The 15,779-nt window shown below is 53.9% G+C and overlaps 1 non-coding gene across 1 annotated transcript; it reads right to left on the minus strand.

Moving 5' to 3' along the window:
* Positions 1 to 14,418: 14,418 nt before the first annotated feature.
* On the minus strand, positions 14,419 to 14,522 carry LOC113261964 (U6 spliceosomal RNA). The gene has a single exon (XR_003318569.3). It is a non-coding gene; the product is annotated as a U6 spliceosomal RNA (small nuclear RNA).
* Between the last annotated feature and the right edge of the window lie 1,257 nt (positions 14,523 to 15,779).

Below are 15,779 nucleotides of genomic sequence, written 5' to 3' on the forward strand. Positions count from 1 at the left end.
ACCACTGTTAATAACCTAATTGTGTCTCTTTCAGATGGTTTTCTGTGGACATATGCACATCGAGATGGGGTTGTTTTTGTGTTTTTGTTTTTGGTTTGGGTTTTTTTTTTGTTTGTTTTTGACCAAATGAAGTCATACCATACGTGCTTTTTATAACCTGCCTGCTTCATTTGCCAATCTCCAGCTGTCCATGTCTGCAAGTTCTCATCCGGCCTAAGACCTAGACCTTGGGAATTCCCCAGTGTCCCCAAAGCCTTTTTCGGGTGTATCCCGCCCTTGCATTCCTGGTGCCCAGTTTCTGCTTGTCATGTCCTTAAGAAACTTCTAATCCCCCATGACACTGGCCCATGGTACCCGGCATGCTGTCCCGCGGATATGGGCCCCCTCTAGAGCCGTGTGGCTGCTTCCACGGGGGTTCACTGACCGTGCTCCCCATCTCCGGCATTTTCTGGATCTGCAGGCTTTCTCTAAAGGTTTAATAGATACACGTACGTCTTTCAGTTATAATACATTGAGTGATACTGTGTCCTTTGTCTGAACTCCCACCAGAAGATTTTTATTCTTTTTAACCCACTGTTAGTGATGCTAAAATTGTCCTCTGGGTTCGGGGGGTGTCCGGCCCAGTCCTGCATCATTACAACCACATCCAGTCACAAAGTCGGGCGTGTGGGCTTACTTTCGGGGTGCCCCATCCACCACATACCATGTGCTGCTACCCCAGGTGATAATCGTTGCCATGAGCAGGGATCTCATGAGAGCTTAGGGAAGAGGGTCATTGATTCTGCCACCCCCCTGACTCTATTTCTGGGACTCTACTGTCAGAGGAGACTCGTGGCATCAGCCGGGGCTGTGGGGTGGCCCCCAGGTGAGGTCTGGCTGAAGGGCGGACTCCACGCTTCTTCCTTCTCTTCAGCCACCAGTTTTCAGAGTGGGATGTGGCTTTAATCACTGCCTCGAGTGGAATCACAGGAGGGTTTGTTTTCTTTTCTCGTTGAGTATTCCAACCATTCTTTTTGAGACTTAAATTGTGGCCAGGGAACCCCTCAATTCCTGATTCCCACCAGTCCTCTGACCTCATGAAGCTTTTAACTTTTTATTTTGACGTAGTTTCAGAGTGGGGGGCGCCTGGCTGGCTCAGCCAGTACAGCGTGTGGCTCTTGACCTCAGGGTCGCGAGTTCAAGCCCCATGTTGGGCCTGGAGCCTACTGAAAATAAAAAAATAGTAATAATGAAATAGTTTCAGAGTGACAGAAAAGTCACAAACATAGCTCAAAGGATTACTGTATACCTTTCCTCACCCACGTTCCCCGGATATGAACATTTTACCACATTCACATTAGCTTTCTCTGTATTCGTCCAGAGTACATACCCGTGTACGTACGTACGTACATTTATGCTGATATATGTAGTCACAAATCTCTCCCCCTGATTTTTACATACGAGCAAACAGACTTTTTAATGTCTACAAACTCATGCAGAGTGCCTTGTGGACCAAGGCACAGGGACGCACAGACACGTATGCACATACACACCTAATATCAGAAGTGGACGTGTTCACAGTGTTTATGATAATAAGCACTCATGGGGTAAATGTGTCCACATGACTTGAAGAAAACATAAAGAATCGTGTGTGTGTGTGTGTGTGTGTGTGTGTGTGTAAAATGACTGGCAGTACCCCAGAGAGAAATAAAAAGTATTGTTGGAATGCACTCCTCTCAGAAACTGACAGGACAAGCAGTTGAAAAATGAGCAAAGATCTAGAAGATTGGAATGCCACAGTTATTTAACTCGGGCTCATACGGAATATTATACCCAACAGGCAAATTCCCTTTCATCACGCATAGAACTTAAAGGAAAACTGACTATGTACCAGGCCACAGAGGGCACCTCAGTAAATCCCAAAGTTCGTAATGCACAACGGTTTTTCTATGATAATGCAATAAAACTCAAAATGAATTTGAAAAGATCTCTCACATCTGGGGACGAAACAGTACACTATAAGCAATCACATGAAAGAGGAAATTATAAGGAAAAATTGAGACATGCCGAAAATTGCATGGCCTCTAAAAAACACGGCATACCAAATTTGGTAGCCCCCAGCTAAGGCCTAAATACATTTATGAAAAACATGACAAATTGTTAAAATTGAGTTGAGTATTCAACGTGGGGGACTGACAAAAGAGCAACAAGAAACAAAAACAAAAAAGGAAGAAGAATAAAAGTTAAGGACAAGAAACTAGAAAATCAAAATGAGAGGAAAAAATCAGCAAAACCAAAAAATGAATAAGGCAGACAAACCTCTGGCAATACTGGTCACGGAAAAAAAGAATATACAAGTAACAGCAAAGAGAAAAAGGAAGTAATCATAGATGTGCTATTTACGATGTTCGAACGCCCATGATAATCTGCAAGAAGCAGATCATTTTTAATAGAAATAAAAAGGACCGAAATGTCTGGAGTGATGATACTAAGTACATCGTACATGTGAATTTATCTAATCTCAACAGTTCCCGTGAGCTCAGCATGATTTTCTCCATCGTGAAGTTGGGGGTACAGAGGCAGGGAAGACAACATGAGCTCCCCCAGCCAGTGTGTGCGCAGACAGGGTCTGGGGCTGGACAGGCTGGTCACGGCCCCATGCGTGTTGCTACTGTGTGTTCTGGACGGCTTCTGGAAAACTCCACTGGACCATGGCCATCAGAGAAAGGGAAGTGCCAACCAAAGGCCACCCCTACCCCCCAAAATCTCTTCAGGACAAATCAGTCTTACGGGTCAGTTTTTACTAAACTTCCACACAACAGAAAAACCCTCTCTTATCTAAGATTTTCAAACCAACCAACTCCGTTTGGAAGGTTGGTATAATCTTAATTCCAAAATTGGAAAAAAATCAAGATCAGTTGCCCTTTTCATAGATGCTAACTGAATCCAACATTGTATGGTTTCCAGAATGCAAGGGTGACTCCACACAACTGTTTCAATAAATAACCTATTTTTGTTTTTAAAAAGAAATGCTCAGAAAACTCTGAATAGAAAAGAGCTTCCTTTGGGGAGTGGCAGGGCTTATTCAGGGAAGAGCAGGAGAAAGCAGAAAATGTCACGGAAGCCACGGCCTGAAGCCACCTCCTGATGGAGACTGGAGCACGTGTGCGCGTACGCATGCGCACGCGTGCACGCAGGCTATCAGAAATGTACGGTGCACCAGAGGGGCGCCTGGCACCCGACCGGGAGAAAGGGGCAGTGGCTGCACCCACCGAGAGGACATAGACCAGGCCTAGCCCGGCCCAAGCTCGGTGCCTGTGTCCCGTTAGCCTGCCAGTCCCCCGCCCCGGTCTAGAAAGAGCCAGCCCGATCCCCAGGGAAATCCTGCCGCCTGGGTGCAAATCCAAATGGACCGCGCGCAGACTCCTCACCGCGGCCGTCCTGCTTCTCGGGCTCCCCTTCCATGTCCCCTCCTGTCCCCTCCACTCCTCACCCAGCCACAGGCCATTCCTTCCTTCGTTCCCACAAACGCTCTCCGAGCAGCTCGTAAGTAACCGCACCGTAAATCAGACACCCAGCCCGGAGACTTCACTCGGTGGCTGCAAACAGCTAATGCAGGTGAGCTGACGACTACAGTCCAGGAGAAGCTGCCGGGCTGAAGGAGACCCTAACCCCTCGCCTTCATCGCCAAAAGACAGCTCTGCCCCCTGGTCCCCATCTCCACCACCGCCCGACGGCAAACCTGTCCTTAAGCACGGGGACAGCGGCTGGAGTGGCCAAAGAATCTCCCGGCTGCCGCTCTTGTCCAGCTACCCCCGTCCTACACCCGACCCTGGAGTGAGCCTCCCGGGGTGCAGCTGTGACCGCCGTGTCACTGCCTCCATGGCAGCCTCCGCGGGTCCCAGCTGACCACGCGGCCTTCTTCATACTCGCGCTCCCGCCACCGCGCTGCTCCCTACACTTTGTGCATTGTCACGGTTGCCGGCATCACGTTTGGGACAGACGGATGTGCTAAAACCACATTGTGTGCTTTTTCCGCTGGTCCACCGTGAACCCCTGAAGCCCGTATAAACCATCTTGGCGCTGTGATGATGGTACCGTTGCTGCAAGACGCAGATTCCTGGGCCCATCCTGGCCGAGTGTCTGGTCTTGGCAGGGTCTGGGGTACCTGTGTCCTAAACGAGCTCCCAGGGCAAGCCGAGCACACGTCCAGTCTGCCCAGCCATGCACGGGCCCTGGGGAGGGCAGTTCCCTGTCTCCGCCACGCTGCCTCCCCCACCCCACACAGAGCAGCCAGGGGAAAGCAGGGAGGGCCTGGGCGCTGGCTCTGCTGTGCCACCCGCACATGCCGCCTGCCCTCTCTGAGCCTCTTTTGTAGACTGGTGTCTTAGTGTCCTATTGCTGCTGTCTCAAAGTACCACAAACTGCATAGCTCACAACAACACAAGTGTATTATCTTAAAATTCAGAAGGTCAGAAGTCCCACCCGGGTCTCAGGAGGCTTAAAGCAAGCTGTCCACAGGGTCATTTCCAGCTGGAGCCTTGGGGGGGGGGGGGGTGGAGATTTGTTCCTTGCCCTTTCCAGCTTCCAGAAGCTGGCCACACTCCTTGGCTCATGGCCCCTTTCCTCTATCTTCAAAGCCAGCAGCGGGCATCTCTCTGACCCTACTTCCATCCTCACATCTCTTTGCTCTTCTTCTGCCCATCTCCTTTTTTAAGCACCCATGTGATGACACTGGGCTCACCCAGATCACCCAGGGTAGTGTCCCCATCTCAAAGTCCTAACTGAATCACACCTGCACAGTCCCTTCTGCTGCGAAAGGTCGCATATTCCCAGGTTCCAGGGATCAGGACGTGGACATCTCTGGGGGTGGGGGGGCGTTATTCTGCCTCCCACAGACGGGGGTGATCACGTTATGTTATACCCCTTTCAGTCAGCATTTCTCGGAGCGTGCCCCATCTCCTGCTTGCATCTGCATCACCTGGGGCCTGGCGGGGGCCACTCAGACACCCAAACCGGAGTCTCGATGGGGGTCTTGGGGTGCCACCTGTCCTCAGGTTCCGGGTGGCGCCTAATGCCTGGCGACATTGGACAGCCTGGAAAAGTGAGGTCTCTGGTGTGGCAGGTGCTAGGAGCGCTCAGAAGGGACAGGAGGTTCATGCCATCAGTCCCTGCAAGAACCCAGCAAGCCCATCACAGTGCACCGTTGCCCCAAGCTTGGAGACTGAGGGCCCTTGGGAGATGTTTCCCAGGCTGCAGATTTAGGCTGTGCTGGGCGCTGGTCCCAGGACCCAGTAAGGGCTCTGAACCTCAGTCTATGCCTCCAGGACAGCAGGTGCCCCCAGTGGCCACCTAGGCGGGTGGTAGGGCTGCCTGCAGGGGAGGAGACTCGGGGGGCTGGCAGAGGAGGGGGGGCAACCCTGTGACCTTAATGTGGGACCCGAGGGAATCTGAGCGTTCCAAGGGGGGGCAGTGTGGCAGGCGAGCTTTGCACCCTGTGCCGAGTCTCACCCGCCTCAGAGCTGGGTGGATGGCTCCATGCACGTGTCGGGAGTGGCCCACCGCACGCTCTGCTTTTCCGCCTCGGGAATTTTGCTTGTGTTGCCGAGCCCGCTCAGCCTTCATGCAGGAGCCAGCTGGAAGTACAGGGGACAGAAATAAGCTCTCTGCCCAGTGGTAGAAGCTGAGACACTTCCCGCACAGCTCCCCAAAGTCTGAGCCCATGTTGGCCATGATGGTACCCATCCTCATAACGCACGCTCTGTGGACTGTCCCCCCTTCTGTCTTTCAGTCTCTCTGGCCTCCCTGGCTCCCTGGGATCCCCACCCACACACACCACCTGAGCCAGCAACTCAGGCTCTGCTTCCGGGGGCCTCCGCCTGCGATGCCTGTCTCTGTCCTCAGACCAGTCCTGCTTGGAACCTTGTGCTGGGGGACCCAGACGGGGATCAAATCCACACTCGCCACCCCCCACGTGCATACATGACAAACACACTCACATACCACACACACACACACACACACACGTGCCACACACATACACCATGCCCCTACACGGAGCATACACGCATCCGTGCACACTCCAATCCTCACCCAGCGGGAATCGGTGGGTAGTCAGCGCCCTGATCTATAAACAAGACTCGAATGGCCATCCAATCAGGCCACCATAGCAAAGCCCCACAGACCGGGTGGCTCGTAGACCACAGAAACGTCTCTTTCACAGTCTTGGAGGCTGGGGGTCCAAGATCAGGGTGCCGGCATCACAGTTCTGCTGGGGGCCCATGTCCTGGTTCAAAGACGGACACCTTCTCGCCCTGTGTCCTCACATAGCAAAAGGGGCAAGGGAGCTCTCTGGGGTCTCTTTTATAAGGGCACTGATCCCATTCATGAGGGTTCGCCTGTTTGACCTAGTCAGTCGCCCCCGCTAAGTCCTGCGTCTTAATACCATCACCTGGGGCTGAGGATTTCCACCTGTGAATGGAGGGGGGACACGTTCAGTCCATAACCATGACCCCCCCCCCCCAGTGGCTGGCTCTCTGACGACTTTCTCCTGGAGCTTTGCCCTTAGAGTTAAGCTCAGAGAGTTTTCACCAGACCCGAGAACAGATGAGTTCTGAGCTGCACTAATAAAATGCCCTGGCCAGAGCCCAAAGTTCTGTCCTCACCATTCTCTGATGTTACTGGTGACACTGTGCGGCAGTCCCGCATGGTGTCAGCTTCCTTCCTGAGTCCCGGCTCTGGCTGGGCCAAGAGTTGGGACAGACGTGCCGCCAGGTCTCGCAGGCTCCAGGTGCCAAGCGTCTGCAGCGACTGGAACCCCAGTGTCTCCTTCCTTCACCCCTGACGGCCCACACCAGGCTCTGCAGCCCTAAGTCCAGGCGTCCTCCAAATATCCCCCTGGCCCCACAGTCTCAGCAGGTCCCCTGTCTGCTCTGGCCAGGCCCTCTCACACATCCATCTCATCTTTCCATCACCCAGTGGCTTCGCCCCCAGCAGTGACCCTGGGGGCTGCCCTGCTCCCCATCCCCTGCCCACCACCCCCTCCCTCCCATCCACCCTGAGTGCAGCAGTCCCAGGGGCGCCTCCTCAGGGGACAAGGACCCCAGTCCTGCTGTCCCAGTGCTGGGCTGCTGGAGCAAACTCAGGCGGCCTCGGAGTCGCTTGTGTGGGGGAGGTACCGTCTGGGCCACAGGCAACCAGGACAGGGGCCAGGGGTGCTGGGAAAGGGCTCATGGGTGCCAAGAGCACATCCACCTCCCTGGGCCGCAACCGGAGGACAGAGTCCCAGCTCTTCATGCCCGAGGAGGCCCCGACCTGGCCTTGCCGCCTTCCACCTGGGCTCCTGCTCTGTCCACCACCCTCTCCTCCTCTCCAGGCACCCGGCCGCCTCCCTTCCTCACAAAGGTGTGAAGCCCATGCTGTCCACAGGGCCTTTGCTTCTGCTGTCCCCTCTGCCCAGGACGCTCTTCCCACTGATCTCTCAGGGCTGGCTCTTCATTCAGGTCCCAACCCAAACCCCACGTGTGCTGGGGAGGGGGTGCTTTCCCGGGGCTCCCATCCACAGTAGCCCCAGTCACGCACCAGCACCTCACCCATGTTGGTTCATTTATGGCACTTAAGCGCTCTCTGAAAAGATTGCTTTTATTATTCCTTGGTTTGTATGGTTAGTTTTCAGTGTCTCCTCCTAAATCATGGGCCCTGAGGGGCAGGAGCCCCGTGTCCTGACGGCACGTGCGTCAGCACCCGGCGTGGTTCGTGGCACACACAGGCCCTCAGGAAGTACCCACTACATATCTCGGGGTGGGCGGAGGAGGGGGCCAGGCTAGGCAGAGCTTTCAGCTCCCAGGATGCTCACCCCCCATCCTGGGCCCCACACGCTGGGGAGGAGGCCCAGGGATGGGGGTGGGGAGGGAGGTGGGGCAGGACAGGCTGAGGGCCCTTGCCGGACAGTGTGCTCTAGGGTGGGCTGGGGAGGGGGCTGGGGAAACTGGTACGGACGCTGGGCTGGACCTCCCCCAGGGCCACGATATAGCACAGCAGCCTGCCTCCCCCCGCCCCCGGACTGTCCAGAGCAGACCGACCCCCGGGCTGGCCTCAGGACTCAGCTCCTGGGGCTGCTGGGCCATGCTGCAGCCTCAGCACCGACCTGACCTCCCGTGCAGTGGGCGAGGACCCAGCAGACCTCAGGGGACACGGCCATCTCCTCCTGTCACAGGGCACCGCCCTGCCTACTCACCCGCTTGGAACATAAACTGTGGCCACAGGCAAGTTTGCCCTCGGGTTTCAGCTGCTCCCCTAAGCACTGCCCCAGGCCCAGCTCCCTACCCTTCACTCAGCATGACAATCATGACTTAGTGGCCCCCAGGCTTTTGCCCTAAGAGGGGGGGCAGGGTGGGGAGACACTGCCCTGCTTCTCTGAGCTACATTCGGTGGGGAGCTCCCGCATGGCTGCTCTGACCCCTCAGGTCACAGGTGAGCAGGCCAGCTCTTATAGGTTCCATCCTGCCACCTTCTCTCCCTAGAACCAGCACACCTCTGGGTAATGCACTGGGCCTAACCTGAGGGCCAAGGGTGTGGGGTGGGAATTGGAGAAAGCACAGAAGCCTGAGGATGGCCCCAGCACCTGCCCTCCTCCCCTGCCTGCCTCTGTTTCTCCTTGCCTCTTCACCCCTGCCTGACTCTTGACATTGGTCTTCTGGCATCACCCTCACTGGGGCCAGCCTCTGGCCGGGTCCTGTCCCAAGGTCCTATTGCCTCCCTGCCCAGTCCAACCAACCCACACTGGCCCTGTGTGCCCCAGGCAGACACCTGCTCACTCCAGGCCTCAGTTTCCCCAACTATGCAAGCCCCAGGCTGGACTCTGTTGTTTTCACTCACCCAGTATTCCGGAAACAGCCCTCAGGGCATGCTTGGAGCAGAGCCCTACTCCATCCATCCTCAAGGTTGACACAGAGCTCACCTCACCCCACTCCAGGGAGGCGACACCCAGGCCTGTAACCCTCACTGTCCAGGTCTGTGGAAATGGCCTGAGCCAGGCTCCTCTGAGCCTGGGTGCGGCAGCCCTGGGCTCTTGCCAGAACTATCACGCAGGCGTGCTCTTTCCAAGGGTGTCAGCTCAAGGCTGCTGGGGGCCGTTCTGCCACAGTGGGTCTGGGAGATGGGGGAGGTGGATTCCCATTTTTTTGTTGCAGCACCTGGATCTAACTATTCCTGAAAGCAGCATGCCTTGGCTTTTTTTTTTTTTTTTTTTTTAATGCTTCATGAGCCAATGAATTATTTTGGCTTCGTTTTAAATGTCCAGGTGGAGCCAGCTGAGAAAGGGCACCAATCCTGTTCAGTCTCCCTCCTCCGTTCTAAAAGTGAAATAGCACACCGTTATCCTTCTAGCACCCAGCATGCTCAGAGTTGTGGGCCAGTTCCTGGGCCTGCCATCCCTACCCCCACGGAGGGCAGTCGAGGGGGGGAGGTATGTGCAGCTTCCCCGTCCCCTTGATGCCCACTCTGTGCCCACAGGACTCGGGGACACAGACAAAACGTAGCTGAGTGGCCATCTCAGAAGGAGAGGCCAGAGGCGCGACCAGGGCCCCACACTGAGGAAAGGAGTGAACCAGGGTCTCAGGGTGCTAGGGGTCTGCCAGGTGAGAGAGCTGGTGGGGGTAGTTCGGGTTCATGGCCCAGCAAGAGCCACGCTCAAGGGAGCAGTCAATGATGCTCATAGTGGGTCCTGGCCACAGGGGTGGGAGGTGAGCCGAAGCGGACGGCCCTGCTTGGCGTTGACCCTGAGGTCTGGAGCAGAGGAGAGGCGCGTGGGCAGGGCCGCCAGCGGAACAGGAGGCCCCAGGAGAGGAGCGGGAAGGGCGCCGCGCGGCCAGGGCGCCCGCAGCCCCACCCCGCGGCCCGCGCGCCCCGCGCTCCTCCGTGCGGCCGCGAGGGGGCGCCGCGCCGCGCCGCTCTGGGGCCGGCCGCCAGCGCACGGCGGGCTGCGCCCGGGACCGCGCTGACAGCGTGCGGCGGGCAGCGCCCCGGGTCCAAGGCGCCGCGGCTCGCAGCGGGCGCGGCGGGCGCTGCCCATGGGCCGGGACCAGGGTCCGGGCGCGCCGGGAGCCGGTGAGTGGGGGCGCGGCCGGGCGGAACACGGGCGCTGCGGGCAAGGGCGCGGGGCTGCGGGCGCCGGGGAGGGGCTGCGGGCGGCGGAGGGGCGCGGGTGCCGGGGCGGGAGGTGCGGGACGGAGAACGGGCGGGGACGGCGGGCGTCCGGACCGCTGCGCGGGGACGCGCGGGCCTGACCCGGGGCACAGGTGCGCGCGCGGGTGACAGTGCGCGTGGCCGGCAAGCCGGGGGGGCCCGGGAAACGCGGCGCGGGAGTGTGCGGCCGGCGCGGCGGAGGTGGGGGACAGCGGCAGGGGGCTGCGGGTGCGTGCGCCGGGGTGGTGGCGGGGAAGCCACCGGCGGAGGGCACACCCCCCTGGCCACCGGAGCGAGAGACAGGCTCTGTTGCGCGCCCCCCGCCACTCCACTCTGGGTGAGCAGCAAGCTTCTGCAGCCACTCGAGTGGCAGGAAAAGCCAGCCTGGACCCAAGGCCTCCACCCCGCGCCCGACCTCAGTTTCCCGGGCTATGAAATGGGAACAGCTGGCTTGCCGGGTGTTTGTAAAGAAGGGGAGAAGAGGATGTCTCCGAAGCTGGGATGGGATTGAGGATACAATCAATGCCACCATCAGAGAGCCTGCAGGGACAGTGGGGTCAGTTTCGGGTTCTGAGTGTACGCCTCACAGCAGACAGGGTCGGGGACCCCTAGTCCACTCCTGCCCGCGTTCAGGGAGGGAAAGGCAGGCCTGCGGGGGAGGTGGCGAGGGTGCTCCCAGCCCTGCCCCATGCTGTGTGTGCAGGGTTGGAGGGGGCAGTGTGGAAGGGGCAGACAAGGCAGCTTGAGGAGGTGGAGGGTCTCACCCCAGCCCCTTCCCTCCTGCCTCCTGGGCCCTGGAGGCAGATGTTCTGCTGAGCTTCAGTCCCCACAGAAGTGCCCTGGCAAGATTTACCTGTGGGCAGGAGCTGGGTCTCCATCTCTCAGTGGAAGTAACTGAGGCTTAGGGAGGTGACAGGACTTATTCAAGGTCACAGGACTAGGAGGTGACAAAGCTGGGTTTCCAGCCACAGTAGGATTGGCTCTACAAGCCATACTCCAGCCATTGTGCCAGGTGCCCAGGAGAGGCTTGAGGTTGTCCACTCACTCACCCAGAACATTCACTGAGCCCCAGCTGTGTGCTGTCTGCTCCCAGCCCCAGGAAGTGCTTAGGGAAGCTGAGCAAGTAATCAAAGAAAAAACTGAGGTCCTGGCAGAGGATACCTGCTAGTAAGAAAATAAAACAGGGTTTTGGGGGGCAGAGAGAGACTGGGGTGGGGGCCTAGCCTTAGCCTGGTCAGGGAGGGTCAGGGAGAGTCTCCACCCAGTGACCACTGGCTGGGATGCACTTGCAAGGGCAGAGTCCACTGGAAAGGTTTGAGGGAACAGCAGTTGCGAGGCCCCTGAGGCAGACACAGGTGGTGAGTGGGAGGAACTGGAACAGAGCCAATGAGGAGTGCCATGGAGTTTGAATTTTCCTCTGGGTGCCGTGTGCTTAGAGTCTGTGTACGTAAAGGATTCCCCCAAAGTGGGTAGAGAGGACTCACGGGGCAGGACAGGGAGCAGGGTGGAGGCTGCTGGAGCCCACTCAGGATCTTCAAGGAAGAGCCAACCCACCGGATGTGGAGTCACCCCCATCCTCATGGGGCTGCAGCCACCACAGCACCAGAAGGCTTGAGAAGGGTGGTGTGTTCTGCCAGGGGTGGGGTTGTCTGCTCTGGTGGACAAGGGAGCCTGGTTTGGGCTCCAGCACTCACTGCCCCACTCCCTGCAAGTCCTGGGTGGGTCCCTGCTGCTCTCAGATCTCCCTGTGCCCAGCGGGGGAGCGGCACCCGCCCAGAGTTTGCAGAGCTGAGATGGGATGCTGCTGGATGTTTGGGCTGGGTGCTCTCGGTGCCCTTTAGTCATGTCCCCATAAGTCTTTGAGCGATGTTCCAGCTCTCACGAGTATTTTGACCCAGACCTAGAGTCAGCCACTTCTCCAAGAAGCCTCGGTGCCTTTTAGTGGGGGTGGGTTTCAGAAAAGAGTATTCGGATGTTAGATGCGCTCTCTTTGATTTTGTCTCTAGGCCTGCTCATTGCACCGAGGCAAGAAATCTTTTTTTTTTTTAACTAAAAATTAGTATTTTCATCTTCCTCCCACACTCAGAACCTGGTTGTCCCCAAACATCAATATATATAATCCTCTGCACAGTCTTAGAATACACCCCATGGAGTTTTAGAGTCACTACATCCAAACCACTGCCTCCCCAGACCGACCAGGTCAAGTTCAGGATGTCTTTGGGTGTGTCGTCAGCACTGTGCCAGTGCGCTATTGATTTGATTATACCCATAGCTTCATCTCTTTCTGTTTGCCTGCAATTTGGTTTTCTTCCCTTTTATTTAACCTTTATGATATAATTTTATTTTTTTGAGTATGTAAAACATTTACATACTTTTTGGCTTTTTGCAATTAAAAAGACCTCCTTAGCAGTCCACAGAGACTCTCATTCTTTCATGCAGCTACCTGCAACTCCCGGAGGGGGTGCTTCGTGCTTAACTCTGCTTGCCCTCTACGGATGGACATTTGGCCTTTTTCCAGGCTTTTGTTATTCCAAACAATAGGAAAGGATTGCCTTGCACATATGTTGTTAGCATTTGTGGCAGTGTATCTTTAATTCCTAGAAGTAGGAGGTAATATGTATTATTGGTGAGCTACTCCCAAATTCCCCTCTCCCCGCAGCAACCTATGGCAGCGTGGGTCCCCCCCCCCGACCCCTCCCCCCGCACCCTGGCCACTCTCCTGAGCCCCGGGAAATAGCATTTCAGTGCATTTTAATTTACATGCCTATTAGGAGTGCCAGTGGCCATCTATGTGTATGTGTTCAAAAGTGACTGAATTTTCTGTGAACTGCCTGTCCATCTATATTCCCCGCTTCCTATTGGATTTGGGGTCTTTTTATTTCGCGCTTGGATTTAAAAGTTTGTTTAAATACATATTAGGGAGATTGGTGTTTTATCTTTATTACCATTGCAAACGTTTCTCCCAGGTTTTTTAAATTTTGTTTATGATGGGTTTTGCCATTAAAAACTTTCTCATTTTAATATATTTGATTTAATCTTTCTTTAATGGCATCTAGATTTTGAATCCTAGTTAGAAAGGCTGTTCTGTATGGAATCTGTATGGAATCTACCCATGTTTTCCAACGCTAGTTTGTTTTGTACTCGGTTTATGGGGCCCATTGAATCTTTTTCCAAATGTCTATCTATCCCGACACTGTGTATTGAAGAGGCCGTCTTTCCCCAGTGTTCTGAAATGCACCTGTATCCTATAATAAACCCCCAGATGCACTGGACCTATGCTTGGGCTTTCAACTCTGTCTCAGTAGCTCTATCCCTTCATGTGCTGGTCCCCCATGGTGGAAATTGCAAAGGTGCCATTGCGTGTGTGTCCACGTGTGTGCACATGTGTGCATGTATGTGTGCACGGCAAGGGGGAACTTTTCCACAATTATTGCAATAGGAGGGAGAGCTTGAACTCAACTCCCATTACTGTGTTTGAATATCTGGTAGGGCTAGCGGTCCTCCCTCTCTGTTTTGTTCGGGGTATCCTAGCTATTCCTGCCTGCGGACGCTCTTATCTGTTGGGATCATATCACATTGACAGATGCTCTTCAAGGTAATTGACACCATCATCAAGTTGAGCCATCTTACCCCAAACCACGGAATGTGTGTCTAAGACGACTTAGTCTTTGACTTGTTCAAAACCGCCTCTGGGAGCATTTTGGAATTTTCCTCGCTTTTTTTTATTGTTGTTGTTAAGTTTATTCATGGGTACTTGGCTTTGTTTGTTGCTCTTATAAATTTTTTCCTTCTGTCGTATCTTGAATGGGTCATTGTGTGCGTGCGTGTGTTGTTTTGCGTCTATCTACCATTTGTTGTCAGTTTCATCAGTTCTTTTAGGGAGTTTAGGTATGCTGTCATCTGAAAATGTTACTTCTTCTTCACTGAGTTTTGTGCATCTACTTGCTTTCCCTAATGAAATTGGCTAAATACCTCCAATTCAGAATTAAATATTGAATATAAAGGAGCCTCCTTCCCTTGTTCCTGAGCTTAGTAAAAAGCCTCTAGTCTTCCCCGGTTAGGAGAGATGCTGACTTTAGGATAGGGGATAGGGAGATCAATGTATATGTATGTGGGAGTATACCTTAATTTCTATTTTATTGGGTGGCTTCTTAAAATCAGGGAATGAATATTGATTTTCATTGAAGACCTACGTGGAGGTTATTATATGATATTTCCCCTAGCACTATGAATACGATGAATCATATATATTTTTAAAATATGGAATGCTTCACAAATTTCCGTGCCATCCTCGTGCAGGGCCAGTGGTGATCTCTTTATCGTTCCAACTCCAGCACGTGTGCTGCCGAAGCAAGCACAAGGAGATGGATCATATTAATGGATTTCCTAATTTCGGGTCCAGGATGAGAGGATAAGGCAAACAATAAGACACAAAGTTTACTAAATATGAGTATTAAGCCATCCTTGCCTTCCTGAAATGGAAGCACTTGGGCATGATATATGATGTTTTAATATGGTTATGTGAGCCATCTATTTGCTGTGTAATAAGTTATCATAAACGCAGTAGCTTACAACAGCACACACCCATTATCTCCTAGTTTCTGTGGATCCAAAGTCCTGGCACGGCTTTGCTGGGTTCTTGCTGGTGTTGGCCAGGACTGGGTCCTCATTTAGAAGCTCAACTGGGAATAGATCTGCTTTTCTATTCATATAGTTGCCAGGAGTGTTCACTTCTTTCCAGTTGCCTGACTGTGGTTGGCTGGAATCTATCCTTAGCTTCTGGAAGTCACCCGCAGTTACCAGGGACCACCTGTAGTTCCTTGCCCCATGGGCTTCCTCGACACGGCCTCTTGCTCCATCAGGCCAGGAAAGAGAGTCTCCAGAGAAAATCTAGCAAGACAGGGTCTTATATAACAGAATCACAGAATTGACATCCCATTGGCTTGCCGTATTCTGTTGGTTAGAGGAAAGGTTCCATCCACACTCAAGAGCATGAATGCCAGGAAACAGGCATAGTGAGCCCTTGAGAGTCTGTCCTGCACAATGGTGTTGGATTTGACTTGCTAATATTTATTTTCGCTACGGTCTCCCCAGTCATTCCTGGGTCTGATACGGCGTCACTTCTGATGGCTTCTCCCAGAAGGACTTGTCAGTACAACATCCCCTGATTTCCTTCCTGTTGAAATGGTTTTCTGTACCCTTGGTGGCTGAAGGATAGTTTGGCTGGTTATAAAATCCTGGCTCACACTTGCTTTCCTTGAACTCGTTACAGTGTTTCTCTGGGTTGTATTGCTTGCATGCTGTTGTCAAGAAGTCTGATATAAACACACTCTTCTTCCTTTTGGAGTGACTTCATCATTTTTCCTGGAGCTCCAAAGGGTTTTTTTCTTCTTTACCTTTAAAGTCTAATATTTTCACTAAGAAATACCTTGGAGTTGCCCACTCAGTACCGACTTGGTCAGGTGACTTCAGGGGAGAAGTTGAATATGCAGACTCAAGTCGTCTTTTTATTTCCAGAAAGTTTTCTTGGAAAATGATTATAATGTGAATTGTGCTGTTTTTCTTCCAACGCTATGTCTGTATACTAGATCTTTTTTGCCCATCTTCTGTATCTA

This window comes from Ursus arctos, unplaced genomic scaffold (genome assembly GCF_023065955.2).
Source record: "Ursus arctos isolate Adak ecotype North America unplaced genomic scaffold, UrsArc2.0 scaffold_5, whole genome shotgun sequence".
Classification (NCBI taxonomy): Eukaryota; Metazoa; Chordata; class Mammalia; order Carnivora; family Ursidae; genus Ursus; species Ursus arctos.